This window comes from Rhincodon typus, chromosome 7 (genome assembly GCF_021869965.1).
Source record: "Rhincodon typus isolate 14 chromosome 7, sRhiTyp1.1, whole genome shotgun sequence".
Classification (NCBI taxonomy): Eukaryota; Metazoa; Chordata; class Chondrichthyes; order Orectolobiformes; family Rhincodontidae; genus Rhincodon; species Rhincodon typus.
The window spans coordinates 24,349,564-24,362,919 of NC_063338.1; the positions used below are offsets into that span (position 1 = coordinate 24,349,564).

The 13,356-nt window shown below is 38.3% G+C and overlaps 2 pseudogenes; both read left to right on the forward strand.

The window, feature by feature from the left end:
* Positions 1-21: 21 nt before the first annotated feature.
* LOC109916293 lies at positions 22-1,699 on the forward strand (annotated as a pseudogene).
* Positions 1,700-7,488: 5,789 nt separating this feature from the next.
* LOC109916225 lies at positions 7,489-12,083 on the forward strand (annotated as a pseudogene).
* The last annotated feature ends 1,273 nt before the right edge of the window (positions 12,084-13,356 follow it).

Consider the following 13,356-nt stretch of genomic DNA (forward strand, 5'->3'; position numbering starts at 1 on the left):
ACTCAGCAAACAGAGCTCAAAATGGGAAAGGTAAGAAAAACTTAAGAATTTGTATTAGAATTCTTCATTTCATATCTCGTTGTTTGACAAGATTATAACACAAATCTATCTCTTCCCACAGATCATCTTTTACGAGGACAGGAACTTCCAGGGTCGGTACTATGGACCAGTGACTGTGCCGACCTGTCCCCTTACTTCAGCCGCTGTAACTCCAACTGTGTTGAGAGTGACTGTTGGGTGCTGTATGAGAAACCCAATTACATGGGATACCAGTATGTTCTGACCAAGGGAGAATACTCTGACTACCAGCGCTGGATGGGATTCAATGACAACATCTGGTCATGTCGCAGTTACCCATATGTGAGTCATGAATTCATTGTTCTTATAGACAAAATGAGCTAGTCAATTGATTTATGTTTGTAATTTTTAGTTTTGTTATCTTTTATGCATTGAATCAAAACTATTCCAATGGTTTTGCATTCTCGCTTTCCTTCATCATTCATCTACATTTGAAAGTTGTAAGTTTCAACTGTTTGTCAATGCTGTATCGTTCACGATAACATTTTCTCAGGGCTGTCCTGATTGATCGCTGTAACTGATGGAAAATCAATGGAACTGCTGGAAACACTGTTAGGCATGGGGGCTTGTGGATTTCCACTCAGCCTCCATAGAAAACATAAGGACCAGTCAAAACAATTTCTGAGCAAGTCCTTAGTTGAATGAGCCTTAAAAGAAAGAATTAGTTTCCCTGAACATTTAAATTAATCAAGTTTTGGAAATCAGTTTGAAATCTGACTTGAATAATTCCAATTCTCAAACATGTGATATAGCGAATATGACATCTTGAGTAAATTGCCACAAAACACAGCACGGATAAGGACCCCAGTCTTTCTTTCACTTCACTCCCAGGTCGTACAACCAAGGGTAGTGTATTACACACCATGCAGGGATTTAGGTGACAAATCAGTCATGATCTCATGAAATGTTGAAACAGGGTAAAAGTGCAAAAAGGTTGAGTCCTTTTACTTTCTTCTCACTAGATGCGAATAATCAACTGAATGTCAAATCAGTATTCAAATACGAAATTTTGGTTTCCACTCCTCACAGCTGTCTTGAATAGAATTTCATTCCAAAAACATGGTAATACATTTGAGCAGTAATGGCGTTTACTAAATATTTTATCAGTTGATACCACAGGATACATATAGCCGCTGACTCTCATGAATACCAAAATTGTAAACGTTGGACATTTGCAGTAAGTCTGTCCATACCTAGAGGCAGAAAAGACTGCTTAATGCTTTGGGTGAACTTTCATTGAAATGGTGAAAATATTACAAGCATAACATAACTACTTTGCAGTAATTTTACTCATTATAGATACTGTTGTAGCTGCTTCACAAAGTTTCTTGTCTTTCTATTGCAGTACCAAGGGGGCTCCTATAGAATAAGGATTTATGAAAGGCCTGACTTTGGAGGACAGATGATGGAATTCATGGAAGACTGTCCATCTGTCTACGATCGTTTCCGTTACCATGACATCCACTCCTGCCATGTGATGGACGGTTACTGGATCTTCTATGAACATCCCAACTACAGAGGGCGACAGTACTTCATGAGACCCAGTGAATACAGGAGATACACTGACTGGGGAGCGACCTGTTCGACTATTGGATCATTCAGGCGCATGAGAGACTTCTAGATTGCTCTTGACAACTATGATTTTACTTTGCTGAATATTCTTAAAAATAATAAAACATTCTGAACTTCACAGTATTATTCTCATTTATTTAAGCATTTCTGTTGCGATCAATAGAACTCTCATATAATTCTCAGTGATGATTCTCAGTGATATGTTATTTATTTTACATTCTTTATCTCAGTTAACTAATATACTTCAGGTCAACGTTGCCCACGTCATTGTTAATTTAATATACTGACTTGGGAAAAATGAGAATGAAACTCTCAATCATATTGAGGATGCCAAGGAAAGTATGAGTAGAATTTGTGAAGGTACTGCCTTCCTTCGATCCAGAGACAGTGGCAGAGAACTGAAGAATTTCAAAGGGTTCACCTTTCTCCAAAAAATGGGGTTAAGTGCAAATCTAGCATCTAAAGGCTCATCAGTTTAACCTTGGTGGCAGCAAATCATTTAGATAGTATACTATGAAATACAATTTCCAGTCACTTGGCAATTATTGATAAATAGATAAAAAGACCGCAATAACAGGTTAAAAGGGATTGATGTTTATCTATCTTGATTCAACTTTATTGATTAAAGTACAGAGTAGATTGATGAGTGGAACATGGTTGATATAGTCTATGTGAAGTACCAAATAGTGATTGACAAAAAGCACTTATTAGACGTGCTGCATAACTAAAATTCACGGAAAAGAAAAAGTGGGAGCATCAATATGAGGTTGGTAAAGTTAAAGGAAACAGAGGATAGTAATGAACAGGACTTTTTCAGACTGCCTGAAACTATGCAGTAAGGAGACTCAGAAGTGTTTTACAACTTTTCTTCATATATATTCAGGTTCAGAGGAGGTTCATAAGAATGGTCCCAGGAATGAAAAGCTTAATAGATGAGGAACGTTTGAGGACTCTGGGTCTATACTCAAAGGTGTTTAGAAGGACGAGGTGAAACCTCATTGAAACTTACAGAATACTGAATGACCTGGACAGAGTGGATGTTGGGAAGATGTTTCCATTGGTAGGAGAGACTAGGATCTGAGGGAACTGCCTTAGAGTAAAGGGAAGAATTTTAGAACAGAGATAAGGAGAAATGTCTTTAGTCAGAGAGTGGTGAATTTATGGAATTGTCTGCCACAGAAGGCTGTGGAGGCCAAGTCATTGAGTCTATTTAAGACAGACATAGATAGGTTCTTGACTGTCAAGAGGATCAAGGGTTACAGGGAGAAAGTGGGAGAATAGGATTGAGAAACTTATCAGCCATGATTGAATGGTGGAACAGACGCGATGGACTGAATGGCCTAATTTCTGCTCCTACGTCTTATGGTCCTATATATTAATGCACTAGACTTGAATGTACACAGTATAATTTCAAACTTTGCAGATTACGTAAATGTGGAAGTATTTTAAATTGTGAGGAGAGTGGTTACAGACCTTAATAAGATATGGGTATGTTGGTGGGATAGGTGAATATGAGCCAGATGAAATTCAACCCAGAGAAATGTGAATCGATTTTCTTTCACCAGACAAATCAGTAGAGACAATTTAAAAGAAATAAAAATGTACAATTCTAAAGGGAGCGCAGGAGCTAGTAGATCTGGAAGCATTACTAAACAAACATTATCTCTATCGGCCGAACCGTCTCGAGACAGAAGTAACTGATTTCAGGTGATCAGCAAAACACCAAAGGTGATAGGGTGGAAAACATTTTTATCTAAGATGGGTCTGGAATCTGGGATGGATTTTCTGAATGTGTGATGGTGCCAGGCACAATCATGGCACAACAACATATTCTGTCAACCGTCAATTGATATCCCTCATTAGCTCCTTTTAATTTTTTTTTTCAGTGTTCCAATGTAAAAAATAAAGTGCAGCAGAGCTTTAGTTTGAAGTGAGATTGAAGTTTAGTCTGCTATACAACTATTGCTGAAAGCTAATAAATAAAATATTTTATAGTTATTACACAAAATGCAAGTGCAAAGATTAGAAGTTATTACAGATAAAACATACTCATAAGGATGAAATCCAGACTTCTTCATTACTTGCTGCAGATTCTCTTTCAAAGGAGGGAAGAGGTTAAATATTTGAAGTCAGAACTTATCAACTGTAATGGTTTCTCCAGCTAAATATTTGAAATTGTTTGTATAGGTAGCCCCAATATGTAGAACAAGCTTTGAGAGACAGAAGGTTTCTCGATAGAACAGGCTTTGAGAGAGTGATGGTTGCTTGTTCCTCACGAGTTCTGTGGCTACATTAATTGCAGGCTGCCAGGCTCTTTTGGCAAAACTGACTGATTTCCAAAAGTCTTTCTCTTTTCCCTCTCTTTGCCTGATTCCAAGGTAAATTGCTCATAATCATGCAGAAAAAGAGCCAAGATGGGTGCTGAAGAGACTGACATTCAGCTCCTTAGCCCCTTTGAGGTGAGGAACATGACTCTGCCTGCCCCAAGTGGCAAAGTGACCATGCTCAAGTCCCTGGACTGATGTTGGAAGTTTCCCTTGACTTTTTATGCTGGGAATCTGTGGTTGAAGGGCAACTCCTTGATTTGACAGAAGGCTACTACCTTTAGACCTTGAGACATGGCTATTTGGTTCAAATACATACATTGAGATATGACATGAGATTGCACTGCAGTTGGCATGGACCTGGTACCAATGCCTGTCAATGGGTGGTGCATGCTATTAGTGCTCATGAAGGAAGCCCTGAGATTTTGGGGACTCATATTCATGATGGAGGGCCAGAGGAACAAGCGGTGAGTTCAAGTTGCCAGGTTACTGCGCTGATTTCATGTCAGCCATTGTCACCGTAGGTGGGAAAATGGGAAGATGCTTTTAAATGAGGCAAGCTGAACTAATAGTGAGAAAGTTAATGCATGATAATATGCGCAAATAGGTATCTTGCTACTCAAAAATGAGATTCTCATCAGGGTGTTCAATTATTGTTTGGGAAATGGAGCATTTTACTCTGGATGTTGAGAATCACCTCACTGAAAACCTTCCATAATATTCCCAAATTTCTTACCAAACCCATTTTGTTAAGAGCCTGGGAAGATTCCACCCACTGTCTCAGAGATCTTCTTTGAATTTGAGTTAAAAATGGTGCCTCTCAGTTGTACTGACATGGCAATCAAATGGCTTCCTTCTGTGTTATAATCAACCTGTAATTTTATGAATCAGTGTGGAAGTTTTATATCATCTGAGTTGGATAAAGGAAGTCTGGAATAAGTTTCAAGTAAAATGCTTATGCAGTACTTCATACAACTTCACTTTCTCCCACAATATGGATCGGTGCTGGCTCCACTGCTTTTTGTCATTTATATAAATGATTTGGATGTAAACAAAGGAGGTATGGTTAGTAAGTTTGTAGATGAAATTAAAATTGGAGGTGTATTGAACAGCAAAGAAGATTACCTCAGAATACAATGGGATCCTGATCAGATGGACCAATGGGCCGAGGAGTAGTAGATGGAGTTTAACTTAGATAAATGTTTGGTGCTGCATTTTGGAAAGGCAAATCAGGGCAGGACTAATACACTTAATGATTAGGTCCTGGGGAGTGTTGCTGAACAAAGAGACCTTGGAGTGCAGGTTCATAGTTCCTGGAAAGTGGAATCGCAGGTAGACAGAATAGTGAAGTAGGCGTCTGGTATGCTTGCCTTTATTAGTCAGTGCATTGAGTATAGGAGTTGGGAGGTCATGTTGTGGCTATACAGGACATTGGTTAGGCCACTTTTGGGGTATTGTGTGCAGTTCTGGTCTCCCTCCTATAGGAAGGTTGTTGAGAAACTGGAAAGGATTCAGAATGGATTTACGAGGATGTTGCCAGGATTGGATGGTTTGAGCTATAGGGAGGGGCTGTATAGACGAGGACTATTTTCTCTGGAATGTAGGAGGCTGAGGGGTGACCTTATTATAAAATCAGGAGGGGCATGCTTAGGGTAAATAGCTAAGGTCTTTTCCCCAGGGTGGCGGAGTCCAAAACTAGAGGGCATAGGTTCAAAATGTGAGGGCAAAGATTTAAAAGTGTCCTATGGGGAAAACTTTTCACGCAGAGGGTGGTGTGTGTATGGAATGAGCTGTCAGAGGAAGTGGTGGAGGCTGGTACGATTTCAACATTTAAAAGGCATCTGGATCGGTATATGAATAGGAAGGGTTTAGAGGGATATGGGCCAAATGCTGACAAATGGGACATGATTTATATAGGATATCTGGTCAGCATGGACGAGTTGGACCGAAGGGTGTTTCCATGCTGTATGTCTCTATAACTCTATGACTCTTTAGCACCAACAGAGTTCAAAATGAATTAATTTTACAGGATTATAACCTTTCCTCAGAACTTCTGAAGGAGATCAGCTATGATTCTGACATTCCCTGGAAAGTAAGACTTGAAAGCTGAAGGAAAAGTAACAAGAATGTGAGAAGGTTTGAATCATTGAGTCTCTAATGACAGTGAACATATTGTGGTGTCCCAGTGGAATATTGGAGATAGGAGGAGGTGATATGCCATTCCTTTCATGATGCTTCCTTCATCACAATGATAGGACTGGTCTGAGGACCCAAGGTGGCCTGTCCCTGCCCATCTATTACAAAGGTTCATATGTTTTCAAGAACAATGTCATAGCATTGATACACACACACACACACATTTTAACACAACAGAATATGAACAACTGGCCAAGTAATGGGTGTGTTCTTGCTTAATAATGCATTAAAAAAAATTTAACTACAGAATCTTGTTTTGTGTATCCTTCACTGGCTTCTTCTCAGTTCTACAAAGTCGATTCCATCCCTGAGCATTCTTTTGAATTCTATCATTCTATCATTTATTGTTATTTCACAGACGACACTATTTCTAACTTAACCTTAGCTCAAACATTGCTGATTTGATAAAATATGAGTTGATGATCTTAAGACTTTCCTTATATCACTTTCTCAGTGAGATAACGTGCATGGTAATCACACCTCTTACACATTTTACTACTGAAGGTGTTTGGTGTGTTATCGACTGAAAACAATCAGCAACTGCTTCACTTTGAGTTTCTTCTAATCACTGTATGCGTAATATTAATTACAGCACAGATGTAAATCAAAATTACACTGTTTAATTTCACTCCTGTTTATCACTGTTTAATCAAAACATAGATTACAGATTGCTACTGAAGGGGAACTGGATAAATTATTTGAAGAACAGGAACAGGGTAAAACCCAGGGAACAGACCACAGAGTACTTAAGCCAAATTTCAAGAAAATAAGTCATCTTTCATTGGAGACTTTTAGAATCAGAATACATACCAAAGTTATGGAGAGAAATTAAAATAAACATCAAATTTAAAAGGATAAAAGGAAAGTGTTAGAAATTATAGGTTAATACATTTGACCTTTGTTTTGGGGGAACTGTTAAAAGGTTATCTTAACCAAAGGCATTATTTAACGCAAAAGAACTTGGAATCAAAAAAAAAATACACATCCTAATGGAAGGATGCCAATTAGAATTCCTTTGGGATAAATTTTTGAAAATTATGGATGAAAGTAACTCTATTGGTATTGTTTATGTAGATTTTGATAACCTGCTTGTTTTTGGTGGCCACTGGGTGAAGCTGATTTGCAAGCAACTGCATGGACTGAGACGGAAATAATGTTTGTGAGAGAGAGAGAGAGTTGTGCAAATGCAACTGCTTCAGTAATAAGAAGTGGTTGAGGACAACCAGGATTCAGAACTGTCATCTTTAACTGTTATCTTTACTAATGTTGCATATTAATGCTTTGAAAATCAGCTATGAATGCTTATACTTAAATCAAGATGGACATTGCAAACAATCAAAAACAAATTGGTCAGGTACATTGTCTGGAAATCAAGGAAGTGTAATAAGCACTGGAACTGTAATTGTGAAGGATCTGGGTGTATTAATGAATGGCAGTGCTGTCTAATAAAAATAAATCTTGGGTGATATTGTGCGCAGAATTAAATACACTTCACATTGGTCTGAGCTGTCAATAGTGGCAAGGAAATTCTGTCTGTGGGGGTGCTGATATTGTAAAATAGTGCCTGAATGAGTATGACTACAACCATGCCTAGAATCTTGATATATTCAGGACAAAGCTGTCAGCTTGTTTGGCACCACATCCAGCACCTAAATGTTCATTTCCTCCAAAGCACCATGGCAGCTGTGAGCACCATATGCACTGTGGTATTTCGCCAATCTTGCATCAACAGCACCTTCCACGTTCAAGACTTTTATCATCTAAAAAGACAAGGGTCGCAGACAGATGGGAACATCATCGCCTGTAAATTCTCCTCAAAGCCACAGAACATCCTGACTTGGAACTATGCTGCTGTTCCCCATTGTCACTGGATTAAAAATACTAGAATGTCGTTTTCAATATTTCTGTCAGTGTATCCAGATGGACTCCAGTTATTCAATTCAGCAGCTCACCAGCACCTTCTCTAGGTCACAAGGTTTTTCACAATATTTTCCACCCTTCATCTCAATAATTACACAAACAAGAATTTGGATGCATTCTTAACTTAATTCAGCCCCTCAAAATCACCTTTCTTCCAACCTATTAACGTGGCTTTCATATTAAAACTTTCTCTGTTATCATTTTAAAATGTATTTTATCATGGTCACTATTATCTTATTCTCCCTTCTGCTCTCATTCATTGCCCATTCTTTAATCCATTAATTAATCTTCCATTGAGCGGTTGTTTACATATTTGTTGAGAAAGGAGTTATGGACACATTGTAGGAATTCTATTCCCTTGTCTGTTATCCCTTAATCGTTGGGACCAACTCTTATCTCCAATCAATATCAGATTACTTAACGTCTCCCAACATTTTGCATTGTATTTTGTTTCACTTATTTCTCTAAGTTGTCTGCATGTTAGTTTATTAATCACTCTTTCACTATTAGGTGCTATGTGGACCAAACATAAAAATGTGATTGATGCTTTTTTATTTTCTATTTTTATCTTGAAGATAACTGTGTCCCTTTTTTATTAGCATGAGGCTGTCTTCGACAAACACAACTCCCTCCATTTGTCCTCCCTATTTTCTGCAAACATGGTATAACTTACAATGTTGAATTCCCAGACCTGATTAATTTGCTCCAAAGAGGTCACGCCAGACTCAAAACATTAACTGTTTTCTCTCTCCATAGATGCTGCAGACCTGCTGAGTTTCTCTATCAATTCCTGTTTAATTTCAGATCTTTAACACCTAAGTATTTTGCTTTTAACCCCAAATGTCCCTCCTGTATTATCCCAACAAATGATTGTCAATAGCTCCTTTTTGTTCTACACAAATACAAAGTTCACTGTTGTGTGGACTTTAAACGGATTTTTATTAGGATTTTCTCTCATGATACATTTGCTGTTTCTTTTGACTCTGTTGTAACACTGCTTGTTGCTCCATGTAGGGTCAGACCAAAGCTGCACTGACTTTAATTTAGTTATCACTAAAAGAATCAAGCTACTTACCCACAGTATGTAGATTCTAATGCTTAAGATCACACCATCACCTGTCTTTCAGTTTCTCTGTTTATAATTCTAAAGTGGTCTCAGCTCGGTTGAAATTTGGAACCAAATGCAATAAAATAGAACCAAGTCCAATGCAACAAAAGGACATTGATTAAAGTGTGAAATTGAGCATGGACTGTAATTGGTGTTCATAAATAGCATGCACAAAACATGCAGTGATAAAAGTTTATAGGTTGTGGAGAATATTACGGAGTCAAATAACCCTGGCAGCTAGAGATTAAGCATGATGTAGAGTGCTGCAAATAAAGAATTGTGTTCTGAATATATACATTTGCCTTTTGGCCAGTTCAAAAGTCAAATTCAGTCACTATACCAATATTTTGGAAATATACCTGATTGAACAACTAGTGACAACTGTTCAAGAACTTCAGTGCAGGTGCAGTATTGGAAATAATGGCTTTCAATGCACTGTTTCCTTCTTCATACAATTAAAACGACATGGAGGCAAAACACATTCAATGTTACGTAGGTGACTTAATATAGTTTGATTTACAATGCATGAACATGACATGGGTTTTTCTCCTTTCGTGCTGATTTGAACTATTGCACTCATTACAATAACAAAAGAATGGCCCAGTGAGGTATTTCTGCCAAACATATAAATATCAAGCTGTGTGAAGAACTGAAATATTCAGTCAGTTACTAAGCTTTGAGCTCAAAATGGGAAAGGCAAGAATTATACTGTTTATATATTGTGTCAGAATCTTCCATAAAGTGTTGCTGAGTTTGAGAAATGAGTAATTTACAAAGACTTATATCTTTTCATAGATCATCTTTTACGAGGACAGGAACTTCCAGGGTCGGCACTATGAGTGCAGCAGTGACTGTGCCGACCTGTCCCCTTACTTCAGCCGCTGTAACTCCATCCGTATTGAGAGTGACTGGTGGGTGCTGTGTGAGAAACCCAATTACATGGGATACCAGTATGTTCTGACCAGGGGAGACTATCCTGACTACCAGCGCTGGATGGGATTCAATGACTGTGTCAGGTCATGTCGCTCCTACGCACATGTAAATTAAACATTGTCCTTACAGATAAAATGACTGGTCACTTGGTTTATATTTATGAAGGATTATTCACCTATTGCTTTAATCAATCAAAAAGTTCAATGGTTTGTCATTTCCACATTCCTGTGTGGCATCTGTTCATAATTAATTTAAATTTTAAGTTGGAATCTAAGTGGTAAGCTGCATTTGTTTGCCTGTGCTGTAACATTCATGATTTTCCTCAGGACTTGTCCTGATTGATCGTCATAGCGTTGATGGGAAATAGATAGAATTGCTGCAACACACTGAGAGGGTCAGGGGTGGATTCCCATTCATCTTCCATAGATATCACAGGGACCAGTCAAAACAGTGGCTGCATAAACTCTCATTGATATATGTCTTCACAAAAGAAATAGTAAACAGAGTGATTAAGCACTCATGATAAACCAGATACTGGAAAGGTGAGAGAACTGTAACCTGAATTTATTCAGCCGACAAATGTTCTTAGATGTATCTACATATTGGACAACTCATGAGAAAACAGTGCATCAAACTGGTCTCTTGACTTTCTTCCATTCCTCTCCCAGGAAGTACTGGTTGGAAGTAACTCTTTTGGCAAGTGTACGGATTTAGGTCATAATCAACCAGGATCTCATTGAGTGTCAGAAGAGGCTTGAGGGGCACTATTGCTTATTCCTGTTCCTATGTTCCCATATTTACAAAATCAGTATTCACAAACTGAATATCCATTTCTAGTCCCAAGGCTGGGTACAGTGTAATTACATTACAAAAAATTTTCAGCTCATGGTTTTATTTTTATCAGCAGTAATTTTTATTCAACGTTTGACAATATTGAATATTATTAAAACGCTGATTGATATACAAAATAAAAACCGAAAGAACTGCGGATGTTGTAAATCAGGATCAAAAACAGAAGTTGCTGAAAAAGCTTAGCAGGTCTGGCTGCATCTGTGAAGAAAAGATCAGAGTTAACGTTTCAGGTCCAGTGACCCTTCCTCAGAACAGAGGAAGGATCACCAGACCCGAAAGGTTAACTCTGATTTTTTCTTCACTGATTGATATACATCCGGTAGCCAAACACAGCATAGTGCAAAACACAAAAGGGACATGAGCAGCTTCATACAAAACAGGCTGTTAAATGCCTTTGCTTGAGAATTTTCATCAAAACTGTAAATAGTTTTCCTGATAATGTAACAAGTCTAAAAACATCCTCTTTTGCATAATTTTACTTCATTTTGTACAATATATTTTACCTGCATTACAAATGTTCCATCTCAGGGGAGGTGATGGCTTAGTGATATTGTTGTTAGACTATTAAACCTGAGAACCAGCTAATGTCCTGGAAACCTAGGTTTCATTCCTGAGGTGGAATTAAGAGTCTCATGATGCACATGAAACCATTGTCATTGTCAGAAAAACCCATCTGGTTCACTAATGTCCTTCAGGGAAGGAAGTTGCTGTCCTTATATGGTCCGGCCTACAAGTGTCTCCAGTCCCAAAGCAATGTGGTTGATTCTTAACTGCCGTCTGGAAAATTAGGGATGGGCAATACATTCTGGCCTGACTAGTGATGTCCTCATCCAGTGAAAGAATTTAAAAAATATTCTATTGCAGTATCGAGAGGGCTGACTTTGGAGGACAAATGATGGAATTCATGGATAACTGTCCATCTGTCTACGATCGTTTCCCTTACTGTGACATCCACTCCTGCCATGTGATGGATCTTCTATGAACATCCCAACTACAGAGGGCGACAGTACTTCATGATACCCGGTGAATACAGGAGATACACTGACTGGGGAGGCTACAGCTCAGTTGTCGGATCTTTCAGGCAAATGAGAGATTTCTAAATTGTTGTTGAAACAAAATTCTGACATTAAATAAATAAAGCAAAAAAAGTTGTGATGAATCTTCATGGGACATTAATCTGGTTTCATCTGAAGGACATGTTCAATCTTGGCATAATGCTATAGGAAAGGTGTGAGGGTGCCAGAAATATTCATCAGAATTTTTCCAAGAATGAAGGAACTTATTAGCCATGGATAGGCAGAAGTTGTTCTGCTGAGTGAAGTGCATGATGAAAGATATTTAATACATGTATTCAAAACCATAAGATGTCTAAATGGCACCTTTGGAGTGGTTTTCCTCACTCTCTTCAGACATAATTAGTGTGTTGTACGTTGGACTGAGTTGGCTTCATTTCCTCCACAATGTAGTATCATGATCAATGATGATTTCCTATCATCTGGTGCTGGTTGCATTTTTATAGGTTTTTGCTGATATCGGAGTAATTGTACTTCTAATTGACACCGCTCTTCCCAGTGCTTTATTTTGGTAGGCCTCCATCTGCTCACGCCTGCATAGCCCTTTCATTCTCTTCTGCCTTTGAAGAAGAATATTCTGTGTCTTGGAATAGTTAGACAATTAGTTACAGGGAAAAGTAGTTCACACTTGTCATCTGAACATCTAAGTTGTCCTGGGATAACAATTCCTTCTTCCGCCGTTGCACAAAATGCAGCAAGCTAATGCAAAAAGCTTGTTGCTCCGCACTTAATATTCATTGATTTGATTGTTCACATCACAACAAATATTCTGCGAAACAGTTGGAGTCTGGTTAGCGAGGTGATAGTGTGCTACAGGTCACTCACCATTTAGTATGAATGTCTTGCAATGGTTTGCCAGTGAATTATGATTTGTTTTTGTTCACTATCTGAACTGGGACATCTGATAAACTGAATATAAAATTTATCATGTTAGCGATGGTCAAAGTATAATGGACCAACCTTACGAACATCTTCAACTGCGTAATCTCGAATCTTATTATGTAGGTCAAGAGGTATATCTTGGTCTGTGTGTGGTTTGGGTAATATGGTTATCTTGGTGCTTCAGGCATAATCATCCTGGTACCTGACTTAAATCTGACTTCAAAGTTATATCTTTGGAGACCATTGACAGATTCAGTTGTGTCACATGTGATCTGTTCTGCCACAAAACGTGCAGTTGAATCTCATGAATCATGAATATACCAAGATCTGTGCATACTAATAATCCTATCACTCCTCGTCCATTAGCATCTACCAGGTAGAAGATTTTGGGAAGCCATGATTTTGCTAATGCACAGAA